Raw genomic sequence first — 23375 nt, 5'->3', positions numbered from 1 at the left:
CATTTACTAAGCAGTGCACCATTAAAACCTTGGCAAGAGTTTACATTAAAGATTTATATTGTTACTTAGAAATTAAACGAGCTGTTTAATTTCTAAGCTGAAAATATTATTTTAGTCTAATAATAAATGTTTAGTAGTTTGACAGTTTTAGAATCCAATCATTGTTTCCAATCGTCAAAATAATACAGTGATAATACAGTAATTATGTGATAAACATGTTTCCAAAATGTTTTATTTTTGTTACACTTACTGATGTTCAACTAAAGACATGGAAACGTACATTTCGTCCCTCAGAAAAAAATGCACGCATGCTCAGCTCATCAACTCATCAGTTCTCAATATGTCGAACGTGTCCGAAAGAAACAGTTCTTCTCGGTTCTGTACTGGTTATCCGACCGATGTACGTACGTTCGGTAGTACACGCATGCGCAGTATCAGCTGCTCGTGCTCATCACTTCTCTCAGCACCAACATATGTCTCCGTTGAGTGAACTTTTTGAGTTACTGGAATAAAATGTACTTCTGGATATTGGTTTATTTCGATTCGGAGGGACTGTGTTAACAGATTAGAGCTTGCACACTGCCCGCGTGACACGCGCGTCTTCAGAAAACGCGTGCATGCTAGAAATAGAACTGACGCCTATTTTTTCAAGCGACATGCAAGCGTGTTGAAAGCGTTTCCAGGCAAAAAAATAAATAAAAAATAGGAAACGATGTTTATATGTCATTTTGTACTCGAATAGCCTACATTTTACATTTTGATGTTTGAAAGTCAAGGTTTTTACATAAATTCAGATATCAATGTAATTTAAACAAATAATAATTATAATAATCGATTTATATTGCCATTAGTTTTGCCTATGTATAATTTAAGGTCATATAACATATGAATAAAATATCTTTTCTTTTTTTTTTTCATTTGTTTCTTATGCTCTTAACAATGTGATTACACGAAGAAGAAGAAAAAACTTTTGAAAAAAAAAAACGTTCTGGGCCTCAGGAGGATATAAAGATACGATAGGCTACAATAACAACAGTGTGTCTTCTGAGTGACGGTCCACCACCAGGCTAAATATAGGCTCTTTAAAACTACACAAAATGTGTAAATGTAATTGAAATAAACAGACTGCGCACTTCCCTATTTTGTGGGGTTGGAAGATGTGATAACAGTTGAAATTGTTGTCGCAAAGGCAAGAGCAACACACCGCTAATCCAAATGTAGATTTTTTTTTTCTTTAAATGACACTAGTTTCTAGGCTAGTTATTAACTCTTTAGACTTTTAAGGATTAGTGCTTTATTTTTAAAGTTTGTGGGTAAGAATCGTGTAAAAAAAAAAATCCCTTATTTTGGGGATGGATTCCGGGAAAACTCCCTTATTTTCAGTGTTCAATGTTGACAGCTATGCGTTTGAGGGGGTTTAAACCGTGACATCTACACGTTTTCAAAAGTGGACCAACGTGATTATTTCACGTCTTGTCGTGATACCGGGTTGGAGAAATGTTGTTTTGGCCACTTTGTTTGATATAGTCACAACAATTTAACGTAAGCAAGAATGGAATTTAAACTCAGATCTTCTTGCTTAAAGCCCAACGCTTTATCAATTGAGCCACTTAATCTGTTGAGTTCAAAGGTGTATTGAATGAATTTTTATTGACGGTTTGGTTTTATTTGTTGGAAAAATAAATATAGAAATATAATTTGACACAAGAGGGCAGTATAGGTCTATTTATGGTTTTGAGTTTAAACTAAACCGTGACATCTACACATTTTCCAAAGTGGACCAACATGATTATTTCACGTCTTGTCGTGATACGGGTTGGGCACTGAAGTTACAGGAGTTTCGTAACTAGGTAGAGTATTTAAAAGGTTATGGTTAACACGGTTAACGTAGTTTAACGTCGATGTAATACGTTGTTTTAGCGTACCTTTTGCTTAAACGAGGAGCTGGGGGACGCCGGAAAAATAGACATTTTACTCATTAGGCTGCTTCATTAAAAACGTGACATTTAGACGTTTTCTTCGGCGTGGATCCAGGCAAATGAATCCTTTTCACCTTGAAAATATTATTATTATTTATTTATTTTTTTTGCATTTTAAATAATAGAACATTTATGATGGACAGATGCACTTTTATGATTGATAGATGCACTTTTATGATGGACAGATGCACTTTTATGATGGATAGATGCACTTTTATGATGGACAGATGCACTTTTATGATGGATAGATGCACTTTTATGATGGACAGATGCACTTTTATGATGGACAGATGCACTTTTATGATGGATAGATGCACTTTTATGATGGACAGATGCACTTGATGGACAGATGAACATTTATGATGGACAGATGCACTTTTATGATGGACAGATGCACTTTTATGATGGACAGGTGCACTTTTATGATGGATAGATGCACTTTTATAATGGACATATGCACTTTTATGATGGATAGATGCACTTTTATGATGGACAGATGCACTTTTATGATGGATAGATGCACTTTTATGATGGACAGATGGACTTTTATGATGGATAGATGCACTTTTATGATGGACAGATGCACTTATGTGATGGACAGATGCACTTTTATGATGGATAGATGCACTTTTATGATGGACAGATGCACTTTTATGATGGACAGATGCACTTTTATGATGGATAGATGCACTTTTATGATGGACAGATGCACTTTTATGATGGATAGATGCACTTTTATGATGGACAGATGCACTTTAATGATGGATAGATGCACTTTTATGATGGACAGATGCACTTTTATGATGGACAGATGCACTTTTATGATGGATAGATGCACTTTTATGATGGATAGATGCACTTTTATGATGGACAGATGCACTTTTATGATGGACAGATGCACTTTTATGATGGATAGATGCACTTTTATGATGGATAGATGCACTTTTATGATGGACAGATGCACTTTTATGATGGACAGATGCACTTTTATGATGGATAGATGCACTTTTATGATGGACAGATGCACTTTTATGATGGATAGATGCACTTTTATGATGGACAGATGCACTTTAATGATGGATAGATAGTTATTTCAGGTGGGGATCATCAACATTTGCTTCTTAGACATCATAAAGACTGTAAAAGTACAAAAGTTAGAAAACATATATCAATATGGTCCTAAGGGCAGGAGTTCCAGTGATCCAATGTCACAATTTATTTTTCCTTTTGTTGGTGTTCATTTGAGTGTTTATGCACTATACATCATCTAATCAAGACAATCCTCATATCTATCAATTCCTCATGCAAAGACGAAGAGAAAATGGGGTAGATTGTGTCCGTAGGATGTATTGTTCAGAAGATTTAAAGTTTTCATTTTACGCAGCCAAAAATCAAGCACGGACACAAAAGATGATACAAAAAATCACATATGGGACAAAAATTTGCGCGGGGAACATCAAAATTAATTTTCTAGACACCTTAAGGATTACAAAAACTAGGTTAAAAAAGTATATCTTTCGGGTGCAGGTGAACCCCCCCTTCCTACCAGACTAGTCCCTCCCTCTCTGTGGAGGTGTTTTAGGACCCTCGCTTCCCGAGCTCTGGTGTTAGTCAAGCTAGCTTTCCCATCTACGAGTGTCAGCCCTCCTCTCCTTCGAGAGTCAAGTCAAGTCACCTTTATTTATATAGTGCTTTTTACAATACAGATTGTATCAAAGAAGCTTCACAGTGATAACATGAAAAGAATACAACACAGATCAATAATATTGTTGAATATTAAATGTCCCCAACTAAGCAAGCCAAAAACCAAGGCAACAGTGGCAAGGAACCAAAACTCCATCAGATGACAGCATGGAGAAAAAAACCTTGGGAGAAACCAGGCTCAATCTCTGCTTCAATGTCATCATGTTGAGGCCTCCGTACAAACAGCCCTCCAGGTAGAGCTTGAGAAGTGATCCCTCCCTCTCTGAGGAGGAGTTTTAGGACCCTCGCTCCCTGAGCTCTGGTGTTGGTTAAGCTAGCTGTCCCATCTGCATGGTTAGGCCTCCTCTCCTTCGAAAGTCTCCTTCTGAGGCCTCCATATTCCAGCCTGTTAGCTGGATGATGAAGGTGTAAGTCTGGTAGGCCCCCTTTTTCTAACAGAGTTATCCTGCTGAGGTCCACTTCCACTTTTCTGATCAGGGCTACTGCCCTCGTCAGTAGCGAGCGCATGGTGGCAGGCAACAACGAAATTCCATGGCACTTCACCGCAAGGAGAACCGAGTTCCACTATTCACAGTCATTGAAGTGCAGATGAAGAATGCAGATGCTAAAATCCTAATATTTAGGCCAGAACAACCGAGAACGAAGGGCTAGATTGGCCGCTTCATGAAGGCAGAGAAATCTGAGTAGCAGATGGCGTGCGCGAATTGGCGTGATTATAAACAGGCTTCGGACACACCCGGCACACCCAGAGGGCGTTCCCACTGCGTCTTAGCTACGCAGCGTTGAGTGAACCTATGGAGAAGAACAGACATAACGCATCATAACATTAACGGAGACAGGACAAGGAACTGATCAGAACACAGGGCTTAAATACACGGGACTAATGAGTTCATTAACAAGATGACTGGTGAACAGGATAACTAATCAGACACACTAGGAAACTGGGTCAAAATACATGCACAGGGAAAACAAAAACAAAACTATCAATCTGTCATAGCGAATGACATCATATGATCCCCATTCCAGCTTCAGCGAGGGACGAGTCAAGGATGGCCATTACTCTTCACTCTAATAGAGCCTCTAGCTGCCGCAGGAAGGCAGAATGATAATAACACCAATCATAAAATTTCTCTATAGAATTTTATATTGGGATTTTGTATGAAGAGTAATACGTCATCAGCGTTGATGACGTATTACTCTTCATACAAAATCCCAAAACATCACTAACAGAAATAATTCTGCCACTCAAACTGGACCAAATCAACAATCTTACAATTGAATATGACGTCACATGACACCAGCATGGACACACCATGCATGCACAATAAATAATATTACATTAGGAATAAACATATCCCAGAATCTCTCCGACTTATTTAACCTCAATTTTATTCAACTATTAAAAACAATAGAGGATGATCTAACTCAAATACGTTTCTAAAAAAGGGTTACAAAATAAAAATAATTTAAAAAAAAAAGCTCAATGAGGTCTAGCAGCACCAGAATTTCAGACCAGGCAGAATATCAAGAAATAATGTCAATAAATGTCTGATCTTCTATCAAAAAAAAATCTATGATCATCAAATCAACTCTGACAAGCCATGAACTCACACCATACAACTCTTATATATGGCATAATCCTGGTATTAGATAACGGTCTGCAGAACTACTCCTATCTTATGTACAAACACAAATCCCTGAAGAGCTTGTGTCAACTAGGCCTCATTGACACGACAGCCATCGGCACTGATCCTCAACAAATCCGTCTCCATACGCGCGTTATCACTCTGATCTTCTACAGATGAACTGAATAATATAATGCTTCTATCCAATCTGACTCCTGACCTATAATGCTGCCTGAATCATAATCATACAATGTTGGTTGTTGGTTCATTGGCCAGAGGAGAATCAACCAATTTTGGCTCAATTCTGGATCCATCCTGCCCTGTTACCAATGTGCAGGCTGGTGGTGGTGGTGTAATGGTGTGGGGGATGTTTTTCTGAGCATTGTTTCTGACCATGTCCATTCCTTCATGGCCATCCATCCTCTGATGGCTATTTCCAGCAGGATAATGCACCATGTCACAAAGCTCGAATCAAATTGGTTTCTTGAACATGACAATGAGTTGACTGTACTAAAATGGCCCCCACAGTCACCAGATCTCAACCCAGTAGAGCATCTTTGGGATGTGGTGGAACGGGAGCTTCGTGCCCTGGATGTGCATCCCACAAATCTCCATCAACTGCAAGATGCTATCCTATCAATATGGGCCAACATTTCTAAAGAATGCTTTCAGCACCTTGTTGAATCAACGCCACGTAGAATTAAGGTGAAAGGGGTCAAACACAGTATTAGTGTGGTGCTCCTAACAATCCTTTAGGTGAGTGCATATAAATGCACTAAACTAATAACTTTTTCAACCATGAAAGTGAACCATCACTGAACTTAGTTAAGTTCTTCTAAATCTGCTGTACAGCAGGAACAAACTTTGTTGCATTGTTTCCTGTTATCTTCCTGTTAAAGCTGCTATATATGTAAAAAGCCCTATATAAATAAAGCTGACTTGAATTGACTAGACAAATATCCAGTTAATTCTGTATATAATTGTACATAGAACACATCACACAGCACACAATGTTTAAAACGGTATTAAAACTTCTGACAGATGCAATCTTAAAATACCAGACTCTTACTTTCATGCATTCCTGTAATGTTTATTTTTAGGATTTGTAAAGCTTCTATTTCAGTGCCTGAGGAAACATAAGTCATGAACTTTAGTTTGGGTTCCTGAGATCTTCACTCCTCCAAACCACATTCACCATGACCTCAGACAGAAGATTTGCCTCATCCAAGCTAAGCATTCTTTGGATTCAAACTAAACTAAAAACAGTTCATTCAAAAAATATTGCTTGACTAAGAAAAATTTCTCATGTGGTGTAACAAAGTTCGTATTTAATATTTGTTTCTGATTGGCCAGTTGAAGGCACATAATTCCAGTGCTCAGATTTCTTGTTGTCCGTGCCTGTGGGTAAAATGTGGAACATTTTGTTTTAGAAAATCATTTGTCACTTGAGTATGAGTCACTGTTCATGTCTAGAAAGGGTAGATCTGTCTTTTTTACTGTGGTAAACATTCAAATTTTTGAAATCAACTCCATATCCATATTTGCGTCAGAAAAATGACTGGAAAATTGGAATATTAGGAAAAATTAGGAGATTCATGCTATGAATGCTTCAGTGTTTTTTTTTTTCTGGCTAGGATGTGCATATCTGTTTTTGTAAAACTCTTTGGAAGAAGGGTTTGCTAACACAGCATCTCACTTTCTTCATATGCTGGAATCTGAAACAGAAACAATAGAGAATCCACGTCTGTGTGTTTGCACAGATGTCTGACATCTAACTTTGTACAAATTGCATGAAACTCTTAGTTCAGTAGATTTCTGGAGCCTTCAACAAATAGGGTACAAAATAAAGCCTGAAGTATTTTATTATTTGTCATTTTTACCAAATGCTGAGTAAAAGGTTGCTGACACTGACCAATGTGTCAATCTAAATAGTATTTGAGAAATGTTTTATTTTCTGTTCCTTTTTTACAGGGTTATTATTAAAACGGGTTGTATGCCTGCTGTGTGCTATATTTGTCCAATCAGTGTTATTAACTTCATAAATATGCAAACATGAGATTGTAAAATCGCAAAAACTGATTACCCAGGATGAATTATTCCAGTATAAAAGGCCTATATGAAATATGGTGTTTGTCTTACATATGGAACAACATGACCCAGGATAATGTTTGCCCAGGGTTAAGAATGACATTTTCAAGTGTGAAAAGTCCATTTGGATCCCGAAATGAGTCCTCCTCCTGTTTCTGATTTGTTCTGGTTTTCACTTTGAACGTCCAAATACTAGACTAAACAAACGAATCTAGACTAAACATTTGAGTGCAGTTTGCACTGTGCAAAAGTTACTGCCGAGTTGGGTTGTTACTATTGTATTGCTAAATAGTTTCTATGAGTGTTTGCTAAGATACTCACAGGCCCAAGTCAAAAGGGCCTATTCTCAAGTATCTACAGTATGATATTCCAGTCTCTACCCCTTGTGAAAAAATAGGTACACTTTAGCATATTTTTAAATTAAGTAATTAAAGGATTAGTTCACTTTTGAAAAAACTTTTGCTGATAATTTACTCACCCCCATGTCATCCAAGATGTCCACGTCTTTCTTTCCTCATGCAGTCGAAAAGAAATTAAGGTTTTTGATGAAAACATTCCAGGATTTTCTCCATATAATGGACTTCAATGGGAACCAGACGGTCCAAGGTCGAAAAGAGATTAATAACAGTTTCAGATGCAGCTTCAAATGTCTTTAAACGACACCAGACGATGAATAAGGGTCTTATCATGCGAAACGATCGGTTATTTCAAAACTTATTCCAAAAATGTAACTTTTCTAAGGACAAATGCTAGCCTTGCTCTATTCTGTGAGGCGCGTTTGTAACGTCACGTAATATGTAATTACGTTCAAGAGGTCACGGGTGACGTAGCCGGAAGTGTCTAATTCGTACGACCTCACTCGTACGAATTAGTACGATTTTGCTAAATCGTACATATTTTACAAATTGGCCAATTCGTATGAATTCGTACGAATGACCTACCCCTTACCCCACCTCTAAACCTAACCATCACGTGGGTTTATACAAATCGCACAAATTTGTACGAGTGAGGTCGTACGAATTAGTACGAATTAGACACTTTTTAATCATGCGTCGAATTCGTACGAATTGGTCGTGAGATAGCGTAGGCCGACACTATGTTGCTGCCTGGAAACAAACATTTATGATCAACTGAAATATACTTCAATGTCATTTCTGTTTGAAAATTGTTTGTTACATTAAATATATTTTTGATTACACATTTGTAAAAATGATGCTGAAATTTAGTACAAAACTAAATTTTTAATGTAATACCGAAAACCATATGACAACATATGTTATAAAAGTACTTAATATATCAGTCATGATCACCAGCTGGAGTGTCCTGGTTGTTCTCTAAAGGGCACTCCACCCCGGACTGTTGTCATTCCCTCATAGACGTTGGCTACGTCCACATTAATCTGGATAAATTTGAAAACAGGGGTTTCGTTTAAAAACGCTCTCTGTCCACACTAGCGTTTTCAGGCGTTTTCCGACATTTCAGTGTGGATGAGAAACTTCTAAATTCACTTTACTGTGCATGCATGAAACTTCACAAAAGCTCACTGAGAGGGGAAAATAAATAATAAAGTTATCGCGCAATTCTTCTAACAGGATAGTTTTATTTAGCAAAATATCTCACCATCACTGATGCGTCCAGGTCGCATATGTTTGGTCTAAAACGCAACTGCTCTCCTGTTTTGCCGCAGGACAGCAAATGTGAGTAGACTACATTATCTGTCATCTTTGCGGTACTGTGCTATGAACAATAGCACAAATTAAGTAAATTAGAAAGTAACATATTTTAGCAACATTGTAAAAATGAATAACACATAACAGGCACAATACCGATAAACATGAATATCTATTGGTACTACATGGATCACATGACTAAACTTACATCATCGTTTTGAAATACCTCCGGTTTCACTGTCCACACTACGACGCGAAAACGGCGTTTTCAAATTTATCCACTTTGGAGAGCGTTTTCCAAACGATACGTTTTCGTTGACTTAAAACGGCGTCTCAGTGTGGACGGAAGGCCAAAATGGAGAGAAAAATATACGTTTTCAAACGAAAACGTATTACTGTGGACATGGCCTTTATTTCCCACTGGCCACACTCGTAATCAATGATTACTTCCACCTGTGTGTCATTACCTTGTTTGGCTCACCCTTTATAAGCCTGCTCGATTCAGTCATTCATTGCGAAGTCTGCTTTGTGTCACTGCAAATGTAATCCATTTATCCTGTGTGTCCTGGTTCTTTTGAGTTTCTCCCTGTTTCTTGGATCTCCCCGTCTGCCTCCCCCCTGCACTCAGTTAATGTCTGGATTGTGTGTTTGTGTATGACCTTTGCCTTTTCTGACTTAAATTGTGGATTACCCTTATAGTAAACCACTGCATTTGGATCCTCAGCCTTCACATCTCTGTCCAGTGCGTGGCAGAGTAAAAGTACTTTATGTGCTCTTTATTTATAATATATACTGTAGATTATTAATACATAATGATTTACTTCGATAGCCCACTTTAGACATTCTATTAACCATGGAGCTTCATGTCAACTAACTGTCATTAGAGTATTAGTAACTGTCTGCTAACACTGTATTTTGTTGGTTCCCCAACAGACACTCAACTGACTATAAGTAACTTGGCAACTACAAGTCATCTTATTCCCCTAACCCAAACTTAACAGCTGGCATGTAGTTGAAAAGTTACTTGTAGTTAAAATGGTCTATCGAAATAAAGTGTAACCTGTTCTTCAAAGTAAATACGGTCATGCAGGCGCCACACACTGAAGCATTTCACATTCTCCAGTGAGAAGTGCTGCTCATAAAAATGCACTTATGCATTTAACTTCACATAAAATATTTCATTATCCGTAACCTGAATAATGAAGCTATAGTGGTTGTGGTTTGGAGCTGGTGTGTGAGCGCCTGGAGGCTGGATGGGGCAGGGCAGGACGGGGTAGGCTTGTGTTTGGACTGGGGTCCCACTTGGGGAAAAGGGACTCAGAGGTGAGACACTCAAAGGAAGGCGGCGATCGGGATCAGCTCTGTCTCAGCATGCCAAACTTCAGACCGCCCTAAATTCCTCCTCATAGGAAAGTATTATCACTCATCGGATTTCTTTAAAATGTATTTTTATTTTACACTTTATTTTACTGTGTCCTTCTTACACGTTACATGTTGTTAGTATAGTGATTACTATTGTGTATAATTACATAACACTAAACCAAACCCTAACCCTAATTAAATACACAACCGGTAGTTACATTAGTAGTTAATTGTTATTACTCAGTATTTAAATGTGTAATTACACTGTGACAAGCTTTATTACATGTTTCTCCACCAGACACTTGGTGTACATAAAAAAGTGATTTATCCCCATCAAAACACTGAAAAAAATCGAAGAAACGTTTGCGTTCAGCCCCAAAGAGAAATGTTGTTTATATGATAATGACTGATGGAGTAACTGAAATAATATAAAACACACTTAACAGCTTAGAATGGATGAAGCTGTTCTTTGTTGACATAGTTTGTGTCAGACTTGTGTGTGTGTGCGATAGTAGGTGCGGGGGTGCTATGATGAGCACCAGCTGCTGTTTGTTTACCAAGGGCGGATTCCAGGAAGACACACTCACACAAAGGTCTGAGGAGCTAATGACAGTTACTACACTACCCATAACCCTCAGAAGAAACCTGTTGACATCATTACATTCATAGTCATACATGATTTGGCTGACTTGTGAGCATTTCAAATATTGATTACCACATCAAATCACATTGGTTTTCCACATGCTTCACCCTATTTTTGAGGACATTTTCATAAATTTAGTCTAAGTATAGCTAAATCTGCACACGCACACACACACACACGCACAGTGCAGATTTATTGTGTGACAAAGTAACAAACTACACAACCAAGAACACAAATGGCTTTACTGAAAGCTTGACTTGAACATAATTTGACAAAACCTTTCATGAGCTTAATAAACTTGTTAGAGTAAATATTCAATGCACGACAACAGACAAGATAAATATGAGGGAATTTATTTATACAAAAACAAATTACTTAAACTAGGAACACTTGGGCTGAATTCATTAAAAACGTACTTTTCAAGTGCTTTTTATTTGGAATACCTTCAGGGACATACTACATCTATAATTTTGAATTTATTCTTTGAATTTGTTATTTTTCAATGAATGGACCCTTTTCACATTTCTGGGGCTCTCAGATGTGTTAGTCTTCATAGTAGAGCACTACTATGGTGGTGAACAGGAGACGGCAGCAAATGTACTTTTAAATGTACTGCATTCCCATTTGCTCCAATAGCAAAAAAGAAAAAAAAAAAGAAAAGAAAAATCCATGATTGCATTTCCATGACTTTGTAAAAGAGGAACAAATATAGATTAATTGCAGCAGTCAGAAGAGAGAATGAAGTCAAAGTTGCCGTCATTTTCCCAACTGCAGTCCTAAGCCCCTTTCACACAGAGATTCCGGAAAATACACGGATAATGTGACCCAGCATTTGCCCCGGTTTTTCTTGTTTTCGGTTCATTCACACTGCCAGTGATTTGCCGGGATCTGTGAGTGCGTTCTCACACAACCCGTAAAGATCCCGGAAAGACACATGACGTTAGGACGAGACGTGTAACGTACGCGTCGAAAACATGTACACGCGCATACCGTTCCACAAAGCTGGTGAACGATTTCAGCTTCAGCGACGATCTCTTGGTCTCTGCTTTGTTCGAGTTTGCAGATATTTGTTCGTCCTTTCTTAGTTGATGACGAACACAAACTTTCTTCTAAGAGCAACAGAGTCGCGCGATGGCACTATAACACACTCCTTACGGCATTGGTCTTGGCTTTTGTTCGCACAGCGCGCGTTACGGGACTGATTCCAGCAATGTTACTAGGTCCCCAACCCGGGATCGATGTCGGTATCAATCCCGGGTCGTGTTTGCGTTCACACAGATCAACGCGCTGTGTGAAAGGGGCTCTAGAAACACCCTTGCAGCAGTAAATGTGTCTTCTCTAATTCTTCTCTAATCAAAGTGATAACACAAAAGTATAGCAGTATAAATGTAGATTTACATTAAAAAATAAAATAAAGATATGAAAACCTTGTCACGAGGTATACCTAAACCCGTGATCACAGTCTTTGAAAAGGGTCCATAACATATAGTAGCAACATGGTGTGAGAAGCTGTGACATGGTGAGGAATTGGCTGTGGCTGTGCCTGAGACTGAGACATCAATGACATGAACTGGACCCATTACAGACAATGGCATGGGCATCTCTGGCCTTCGAGGTGCCCTAACACTCATTAGTACTCGCGCCAGTGGCCTCACTTCATTCCCACGGCTCTCTGCCCAGACCTGCTTTCCACACCTGAAGACCTTGATTAAGCTAATTTACATGCGTTTGCTTAGGGATGGAGCTAAACTCTGCGGGAAAGTGGATCTCAAGTAGCCATAGAGTGAAAGGGAAGGATTAGACTGACAGAGGGTGTGAAAAGGCTCACAAATAGAAACTAGGAATATAGATAACCATGAAAACTGAAGTTCTTGCAGCAGCTTTAGCCTAGAAATGCTTACTGTGAGCAAGAATGTAACCTTTTCTCTTTCAGAGGTGAGGAAGGGACAAAAAATAGGGCTCTATGAAACAGTGGACCTGGTGTTTTTCCAGATAGATGATGGGCACTGGTGGATGGGACTGGTGCATGTGCCTTACATCCTGCCCTGCCTCTGTGACATGACTGGGGACAGAAGTGTCTGTGACCAGGCTCGACCTTAGTCAGTGAGACAAAAACCCTTCTTCTCCGTGTGAACAGAAAGAGCAGATGAGATTCCCCAGGATTATGGGCTGTATTGATGTCAGTGAGTGTATACAAGTTACTTTCTTGACCATACGGTCCTCTTAGAGAGATTGCGATACTGGAAGGGGATATCTGGCACTGTTTTAGACTGGTTTGTATCTTATTTGTTTGATTGCACATCTTCTTATTTTACTATGAAGTATGGTGTGCCACAGGGGTCGGTCTTGGGACCAATTTTATTTTCATTATATATGCTTCCTTTAGGGCACATTATTCGAAGACATGGTGGGCCCTATTTTAACGTTCTGAAACGCAAGTATCGAGCTCAAAGCGCAAGTAACTTTATGGGCGGGTCTTGGGCGCTGTTGCTATTTTCCCGGCGGAATAAATGACCCTTGCGCCCGGCGCAAGTTTAATAGGGGTTGGTCTGAAGTAGCTTCATTATTCATAGGTGTGTTTGGGCGTAACGTAAAATAATCAGAGCGTCATCCAGCATACCCTTTAAGAACAAGTGCGCATGTTGCATGGCGGATTGTTATTATAGGAGCGTTCACAGCCGATGAGACCGATGTTCTTGTTAGGGCAGTGAAAGATAGAGAAGTGACGTTGTATGGAGATGGGAGAAACCCACCCATATCAGCGTCAGTTAAACATTATATACGTATGTTTCTTGCCACTATTGGGCAAACAGGTCTGATCCTTCAGTACTACAATTAGCCTTAAAAAATTGGGTAATTGGGTTTTTCATCTTCATGGACACCACAATGATTTCCCTCATGTGTTAATATTTTTTCCTTGTTATAATGTATGATTTGCAAAAATAAAAACTGCTGCATCTGTGTTGATGAGAGAATCAAAGTGTATGCGTGTTGTGCACCCGCTACATTATGGCCAAGCATGAATAGCATTATGAACAACGCGCAACACGGAGTGGTGGAAGAAGTACTGAATCTTAGTACTTAAGTAAAAGTACAAATAACCAGATACATATTTACTTTAGTAAAAGTAGAAGTAACACAATGACAACCATACTTAAGTAAAAGTACCTGATTTTAAATGTACTTTAAGTATTAAAAGTAAAAGTAGCCTACTTGCATAACAATTGGTTGACTATTTTCTAATGATTAATAAAACATTTAATTCTAACTCATTCAACCTAATAATCCTATAATGATGTTCAATAATGATGGAAAAAAATGTTTTCTGAAATGTTTTTTCACCATTTCTGAAACAAGCTTGCAATAGGCAATATAAACCATGCTTATCCTTACTATATGTTAATAACTATGTTTGGCAGTAAACGCGATTCATTTATGGTGTAATTCTGAACCTCTTGGCTTGCCATAATCCTAACCAAACGTATATTACACACGGTGTGTTTCCTATGCATGTAAAAACAAATTTTCGCGTATAAATTGCACGATAAACACACTGCGTGCGAGACGCATTTAGTTGATGTATCTATGGCAACCAAACATCACTGGTGAGACAAACGTGCAACGAACGGACGGTCAGATTGCGTTTTGGCAGGGGGAAAAACTGATCAGAAAATGTAATGAAAATGTAACAGAAGTTGTAGAAATGTAGTGGAGTAGAAAGTAGAATAATTGCTGCAAAATGTAACGAAGTAAAAGTAAAAAGTATGCACTATTTATTCAACTTAAGTAAAGATACGTGAAAAATGTACTTAAGTAAAGTAACAAAGTATTTGTACTTTGTTACGTTCCACCACTGGCAACGCGCAGTTGATTTCTGGAAGTGTAAAATAGCACCAGGGAATGTTTGCGCCGAAACACGCCTCCTTTTTGTGCCGATCCGCCCAGGGAGCGCAAGTTCATTTCCTAGTTTACCGACGTGCGTCTGTGGAGGGAAAAAGCCCGCTTTGCGCGGTTGAAAAATAGGAAAGAAAGACATGCATTGGTGTATAAAGTCATTTGCGCCGGGTGCACGATAGAGCCCGGTGACTCTTTTCATTTTTATGCAAACGATACACAGTTACCTGCCCATTAAAGGTGACATATCATGCCCCTTTTCATAAGATGTATTATAAATCTATGGCGTCCCCAGAATGTGTCTGTGAAATTTCAGCTCAAAATACCACCCGGATCATTTATTATAGCTTGCCAAAATTGTCCCTTTTTGGAAGTTACAGAGAGACTCAGGAAGAGGTTCAACTTTTAGACAACTCTCTGCAGTTGTTGTGGAGTTACATTGATTGTCTCGTTTAACTTTTACACAAGTTGACAGTTGCCTGAGGTCTTTATAAGACAGCTATGACATGTTTTGGTCAAACAGTGTTCTGTGCTCGTCTGTGCAGCAACGACAGAGCAGTTTGCATGCTTTGCAAAATTTTACTCTGTTACTCCGTTTTACACTGTTGTCGCTTACATAAACCAAATAACGACACCACGGGTGGAAACGTGCAGATTAAGGGGTGATAATATTATGATTATATCCCCTTCCCTTCCTACGTCAGAAAGTGAACAAAATCAGACGGCTTATTTTTTGTCATGCTTGCAGAGAAAGGGTTGCCAAAATAAAGTTGGGTTGTCACTTTTCACATTTTTAGGGTTGGTAGATGCACAGGGGAAGTAATTAAAGTACTTAAAGCTGCAATACCTAAGATTTAGATGCCGCTAGAGGGCGCTACATTCAAAACAACAACAACGGCTTTGCTTGATGACGCCGTGGAGGAACGCGGAATGATGGGAACTGTTGTTTTCAACTCCACCGTGGATAAATCAGTCAGACGGGAATCGAAAATTAGTTGTCATGGATGAGGTAAAGTTCGATTTCTTTAAACGTTGCGTTTAATGACATGCTTGTTTTTCATTAAACTGAAATAACCGCAAGAAAAGTCAGGTTTAAAAGTAAATTAGTTACTGTACGAGTCACTGGACGAAGCTATGGTGGAGAGGGTTTGAAGGGGCAGGTCTCTTGCAAGGAGGTGAAGTGGCTGGTCCTCCTTGGTAACTTTATAAAAAATAAAAAATCAATTTAATGTACATTTGACACATCTTTTCATGTCGTGTAAGTATTCAACCACAGCTACAGTTTCACAAAATTAACGTTAAGGGGGTCGCACACCGGACGAGAAGCTGCAGCGCCGCGTCGCACCACATAATTATTCGAACACATTATTATCTATAAGTGTACACATACCGGCGGCACCATTCGGCGTCTGTCCGCGGCGCCCAGCAATGCCTCAGGACCGTGTTTAAAATCCTGCAGCGCCACAGAGCGCCATTTACATAGTTTTATATAAAATTTTAATTATTTTTGTCTCAAACCGTTGCTAATGGATCCTGACTTTGCCCTTTGCTGCAATATGCATTTAGTTTTGCAGTGATTTACAGAAATTAGCTGCTTGAATGACAATTGCTGATGTTATTATTAGATTTTTCAGGTGAGATTCTCAATTCATTCAGTTAATGGATGATCTGAGGTAAAGTTTTCAGAATGCAGACTCAGCAACGGTTGTATTTAATTGTACAGTACAATCATAACATAGAACAGACATAGAACAGACATTATCTTCATTTTCTGTCAACATGCTGGCCATACACTGATGAGAAAGTGCGCGTCCGGTGTTCGATACTGTGGAGTTGTCCTAAACGTGGCGCGACGCTTCTCGTCCGGTGTGCGACCCCCTTTACAGCCAACAGTTCACATTCCGAGAATAAATGAAAAGAATAATTGTGCTCCATTCCATAACAAATGCGCGAAACAAGCTGTCGTTTGTTGCTTGATAGACGCTAACGCACAACTACAACTTCCGCATTTGTCCAGGACTACACGCAGTACGAGCGGAAACCGAGGTAACGCGGATATGACGCGATTGACTAGCGGCTCCCAGCTCACCCCTGCTCACACGTCCTGTTTCCTTGGTTAAAATCTCAATTTTCTCGCGATTTAAACATTGTTTGAAACATATGGAATATTGTGAGTTGTCATCTTAACTAAATGTACAACACTGGCCTTGTGATTTTGGGATATTTTAATGCAAAAATCTATAGGTATTCCACCTTTAAACACGGAAGAAAATACTGTAGTCCCCTTTAAATCCACTGACCCTGCACTGTTGACTTTTTAACTTTTAAAGATACTGAGACATTTTACACGTTTTTATTTCATCACGTTTGAACTCTGCAGTCATCTTTTTAATTGCCTGAATCAAAAATCTATTGATTGACACCAGTCTGTTCAGAACTGTTCTGCATTACACTGGCTCCTGCTATGTTTTAGAATTGATTTTAAGATGTTACTGATTACATTTAGGCTTTACATCTTACACACCAGCTTTTACCCTTCTTAAACATACTTCTACCGAATTCCCTGATTTTATTTGAAGTACAATTTCGGAAATACTTTTATTTCTCAAATGTGTGTTGTTCTACTTCTGTTTGTTTTACAGTTATGGATTTGGCAGACACTTTTATCCAATGCGATTTACATTTTTGCATTTGCATTTCAAGGTACACATTTACATTCTTATTAGTTCTTTCCTTGGGAATCAAACCAATGACCTTGGTGTTGCAAGCACCTTCTGTTTGAGGGACAGGAAAGATTACAGTAAAAAAATGTAAAAAAATGTGGATAACGCACCTTCACTCTATTCCACTGTAGTAAGTGAAGCCGCCAGTGTCCCAATATGGCGCTGACATCTTGAGTCTGCGCAGTAGTGAGCGCGGATCAAGGCCCCGCCCACACTTGCACGGATTTGGTTAGCAGAGTTTATATACTGTAGGTGTTAAACAAACAGTTATGGAAATGTAGAAATTAAAGTTCTAGCATCAATCTCCTCACGAAGATCCCAAAACAATCCAGTTGGCGCCTCAGTGATCAATCATGACGTCACAACGGTCACATGCCCGTTTTTATCAAATTACTAAACAAAACCAAACTTATTTAAAGAACTAATATCAGCTTGATGAAAACTGTCTAAAATTATAGAATCCCTCTTTAGAAAAAAATTGAAATGTAATGTGATGTTTCGGTTGTCTCACCTTCATAAGAAAGAGTGGACTATACAGGGAATTACATTGGCAAAGCGGCCCACAGTCATTACATGGCACAGCATTGAGAATAGGAAGCACATTCTTACAGAGCTCTGGAGACAAGCTCAGTGTCCGCATTGGTGTAATATACTAGAGGAAAATCAATAAGCTATTTTAAATGAGCAGTTTTTATTGCAATTCTTAAGTGGACACTTTACCACGAGACAGCAAGAGGAGTCGTCATATTAGCAAATGGCAGGGAACAGTTATGTGGCTGACATTTATAGGTCACATTAAATGCCAAATTGTATTCATTTGACGCCCATGCTGACTTTGTGGAATGTACATGAATAAAGGACAGTGACATCACACTGACGGTATGCAATTCCTAATACAGTTTCTACATCTGGGGAGCAATCGATTAAAGGTTGTATCAGCGATTGTGGGTGACCTCACTTCTGTTTGTGTTTGAAGCGAGATCCCAAACAAACCAAGTTAGCTCACCACTCCCTCCCCTTTCGCGCATCATGAAAAAAACGATCATTAAAGGTCCCCTGACATGAAATTTTCACTTTCTGAGGTTTTTAACATTACTATTAGTTCCCCTAGCCTGTATTTAGTCCCCTCGTGTCTAGAATTTTCAATCGGTGTAAACCGAGCTTTGGCTATCTTTCTCTTCTCTGCAGCTCAGACGCACTGATCTTGAATCTTTATGACGTTATAACGAGGACAGGTTACCTCCCCTTTCTCTGGTAAATAAAAAATAAAATAAAAGTAATATAGACCTAAACATAAAGCAAATTTGTATGTGAACGCTTTACATAAATACAATATACGTAGGTAGGTCTAAATCCGGGTGATCACTTATTTCAGAGATAACACTGTCAGTATAAACATAGCCTATATATATCATCATATCGTCCAGCCCTAAAACTTTATGGTTTTTCTTTTGGTCAGTGTTAATTAAAAAAAAAAGTTTATTAAAAAACATCCAATAATGCAGAATATGCAATGATAAATATTTAATTGATGAGTTATTATATCACAATAAAAAATATATGGGTATGGTTTTACCCCTAAATTCAGCATATTGACACAAAATGATAACTGCAAATCCAGCTTTCGCTGACTGGAGTCCAGTGGTTTCATTTGCTCCTCTTTCTATAGCAGTCTGTAAAAATATACCTCCGATTTTTTGTCAAATTTCGTTGTAAAGTCAATCGCAAAGCTCTTTCCCACTTTATATGAGTGTTTGTTTTTCGCGGCATTCACGCTGAAAACATATACAGCCGCTCAGTCTTTTTGCCACTCACTGTGAGGAACTGCAGGCGCTCCGGCCGACGGTGACGTCACGCGCTATAAAGAACCTTTGTGCCAAAAGGGTTCTTTCTTGTCATTATGGAACCTTTTTCAGCATAAAAGGTTCTTTGGAGTTGAGTAAAGAGCTCTATGATTCATATATAGAACCCCAATTAACCCTTTTTTCTAAGAGTGAGTTTATGTCAAAGTTCTGTTCTTTTATTTAATAAAAAACACCGTTGCACTTGGATCCTGCTTCATAACAATATAATTACTAATTCAGAACAATCCCATTTTAAAAGCTAACAGATTGGTATCTCATTTTTTTAATGCAACTTATTGCAGTTGGCACATGAAAGCTACAATGAGCATCTGATATAATCTTACTTTAAACAACACCAACACATCATTCAAAGCCCTACTAGAAGGTTGGAAGATCAAAACAGCATCTCCCCCAGTATCTTACTTAAAATAAACATCTTTATTTATTCATGTAATTTTTTCAACAAAACCACTGAGACCAGATCCGAAATGTTACTGAACTGGTAACACTAAACCATTAGCATTCTTTCCTTGAGCTTTAACCTCCAGCAAGAATACAAATCTGAAAGAGAGGAAGACAAAGAAAACAGTCGCAGCCCAGGGGACTGTGGGGAGAAAACATCTACAAGTACTTCACTGTTCTGGTTAGAGATTAAAATTCAGCCGCAACACAGTGCTTTCGGTACAACATTATGGTTTATACTTCTGTGGTTTGGGTATGTTTTATGCTTCAGCGTAGTGTTTTGTCATGGATGGACTAGAGTTAAAGGTTAAAACTGTTCACCAGCAAATATCCCTGCATTCTTGTAGAGCTGGAAGTAGAAACGGTAGATTGTGTTTCTTTGTATATGCAGACTTTGATTATTCTTCCACATGGCAGAAAGAGACTTTCTGTTCTAATAACACAGGAAATACCAAATCTCAACCAGCTTGTTTAACCACCAACCCTCGAACTTCCTCAATCATCCGGCACTGAATGTCAGCGCTCAGCATTACACAGACAGCTGAGAGAGACCAGACGACTGAGTACCTAAAAACTCAAACTGCCGTTGTTTTCATAATGGAGATCTGACTACGCTACCTCACAACCAATTCGTACGAGTGATTAAAAAGTGCCTAATTCGTACTAATTCATACGACCTCACGCGTACGAATTCGTACGATTTGTCCAAACCCACGTGATGGGTAGGTTTAGGGGCGGGGTCAGGGGTAGTCATTCTTACGAAGTTATACGAATTGGCCAATTCGTAAAATATGTACGATTTAGCAAAAATCGCACTAATTTGTACGAGTGAGGTCGTACGAATTTTTACGAATTAGCCACCTCCCAAAATTTGTGCGAATTCTCGTGAGATCGGGTTGGATCTGATGGGAATTTTTTTAATTAAATCTTATTAAACAATATTTTTTATTTAAATAAAACCAGTTAAATTAGATGCTACACCTCATGAAGCGCATTTAAGGTTACCAGAACCTAAACGTGACTCATAGGTATCTAACAGTTTAATCATTTGTGCAACTAATCAAATAAAAAAAGGCATACACATTTAAAGGTGTATTAAAGTTTTTGCCTGTATAGAGTGCCGAAGTTGTCACGTTGTTGGCCAAAACGCGGAAGTGAGTTAGCATTTTAGCACTCCCGGCTCCCTCGCTCTAAAGTCTATGGGATTTTTCATTGGGTTTTTGCTAAATCGCCTGAATAAGGTCTGTGGTGAACAAAGCCTCTAAATATTTTCACGTTTTGATCTATGACATAAAACACACAGTTATAACCTTGTGGTTTTTTTAAACTTTATTGTTTCTGCTTATGTTTTTTTTTTTTTAAACTTTATAGGCTTCAAAATGTATAAATTTTGGATTAACTTGTAAAGATTATCTTGATAGACAAAATGTGTAAGGGTCATATCTCTTTGCTAAACACAGATCTTATTTTTTTTTTTTTTGCGATTTTCCAAAAGTCAATCGGGAAAATGCATAGCTTTTCGATGGAGGGAAGGAACCCATGCGCCGCTAGCTTCCGAGTTGTCCTACAAAGTGACATCATCACTTGGGCACTCTACAGGTGAATATATTTTAACTTACAGATATCACCATGACACTTTACCAGTTGATTACATGAATAGGAGTAAAAAAAATTATTGCAAGTTTTATGTAATTTTATGTTTAAATATGCTAATCAGGCTATATCTAATTAAATATGCACTCATTTGCATATTTTGAAGTGAAAAATCTGACCATTGAAAAAAACAATGTTCAAAATAATTTGAATTTTAATGAATTTTGTTGATAGATTCAGTGAAAAGACATTATCAGAAGGGATTCTGAATATCTCTTTTTGTTACCCTGTAAATCGGAAAATACTGCCAATTGCCATAAAAAAATGATTTCTGCCCTATTTTTAGGTATAAAATGTCATATAAATCAGGCCAAGACTGATATATTAACAAATCCCTTGGACAAGCCATCATAATATATTCAGGATTACGACTGTAACGTTAGCTGTATGCAGGTGCTACAGCATTTGCAAATCGTCACTAGGAGTGTGAGAAAAAATATTTTTAAAAAACGGCCTTTAAAGATTTTTAAGACAAAATTCCACTAATTTCTATATAATATATGCTTTAGGTCCAAGTAAAATACATATATCACACTGTTTAACATCCAAAACTAATTATTGCTTCATCCATCATGGTCATAACATCCAAAACAACACATCAGATTATCAATAGTCCATCACACAGGTGAATGTCTCTGACTGAGAGACTCCAACCACCTTAGGATCGCACAATTACAGATTTGATTAGTATTATATAGAATTAAATCGTCCACTTACTTCATGATTGGTTGCTGATAAACAGGAAATGACCATATTTGGATCCGGCAGCATTGCAAAGGAGAGAGAGAGAGAGAGAGCTTTCTAACGCCCTGTGTGATGACGGTGCAGACAGCGATCACGGAGCAGCGGGATGATTAAAAACGGCAACTTTTGATGAATTTAGGCGAAATTCACACACGCAAACACACAGAGTGTTGTAAAATAAAGACCTAAATGTGTATTTTGGACTTTTTTTCTACACAAGTCTGAAATAAGACATGTTATTGAAGACAAATTGCCCAAAATCTCAAAATTGAACGTTTTTGCCTGCCGTGTCTCGCCTTAAAGCATGAAAATAAATACCATAATATTGATATGATATTTAGGAAACATGCTGAGTTCACATATTCGTTTCTCTGAAAAACAGTTCTACAGCCAGTTATTTTACTTTGAAATGTGCGTTTGGGAATGTTTCTGTTTTTGTTTTGGTCTGTGTGATACCGCCCACTGCCAGTTCACCCAATAGGCTATTTCGACACCATGGGATGCCAGCGGGACAGAGACTGCAGATTCTACCCAACCTAAAAAGCCACGGTATCCATCTAAAACATCTGAACAAGAGCATATTGAAACACAGATAATCATCAACTCATCAACTTACAGTGTCCTCGCTTTCATGGTCAATTGCGCTTGTTCCTGTTGTGTGTCCTCAAAATGGCAACCCGCCAGCATGGAGTCTAAGGAGGAGGGGGCGGGGAAACAGCGATTACGATATTTTGGATTTGGACTGCAGTACCTATTTCGACCACTAGCTGTCTTCTTACAGACTGCACCTTTAAAGGAGTTCACTTAAAAAAAAAAAAAAAAAAAAATTCGCTGATAATTTACTCACCCCCATGTCATCCAAGATGTCCACGTCTTTCTTTCTTCAATCAAAAAGAAATTAAGGTTTTTGATGAAAACATTCCTGGATTTTTCTCCATATAATGGACTTCATTGGGAACCAAACGGTTCAAGGTCCAAAAGAGA

General features: G+C 38.4%; 1 long non-coding RNA gene across 1 annotated transcript; it reads right to left on the bottom strand.

Annotated features, from left to right (window-relative positions):
* Positions 1–3171: 3171 nt before the first annotated feature.
* Positions 3172–23235, bottom strand: LOC148964971 (uncharacterized). The gene is made up of 2 exons (XR_016150741.1): positions 23008–23235; positions 3172–4475 (listed from the first exon to the last, which is right to left on the bottom strand). It is a non-coding gene; the product is annotated as an uncharacterized LOC148964971 (long non-coding RNA).
* Positions 23236–23375: the final 140 nt, after the last annotated feature.

Source organism: Pimephales promelas, chromosome 25 (genome assembly GCF_988280905.1).
Source record: "Pimephales promelas chromosome 25, fPimPro1.hap1.1, whole genome shotgun sequence".
NCBI lineage: Eukaryota > Metazoa > Chordata > Actinopteri > Cypriniformes > Leuciscidae > Pimephales > Pimephales promelas.
The sequence above is the reverse complement of the archived record's forward strand: the minus strand, read 5'-3'. Positions and strand labels throughout refer to the sequence as shown.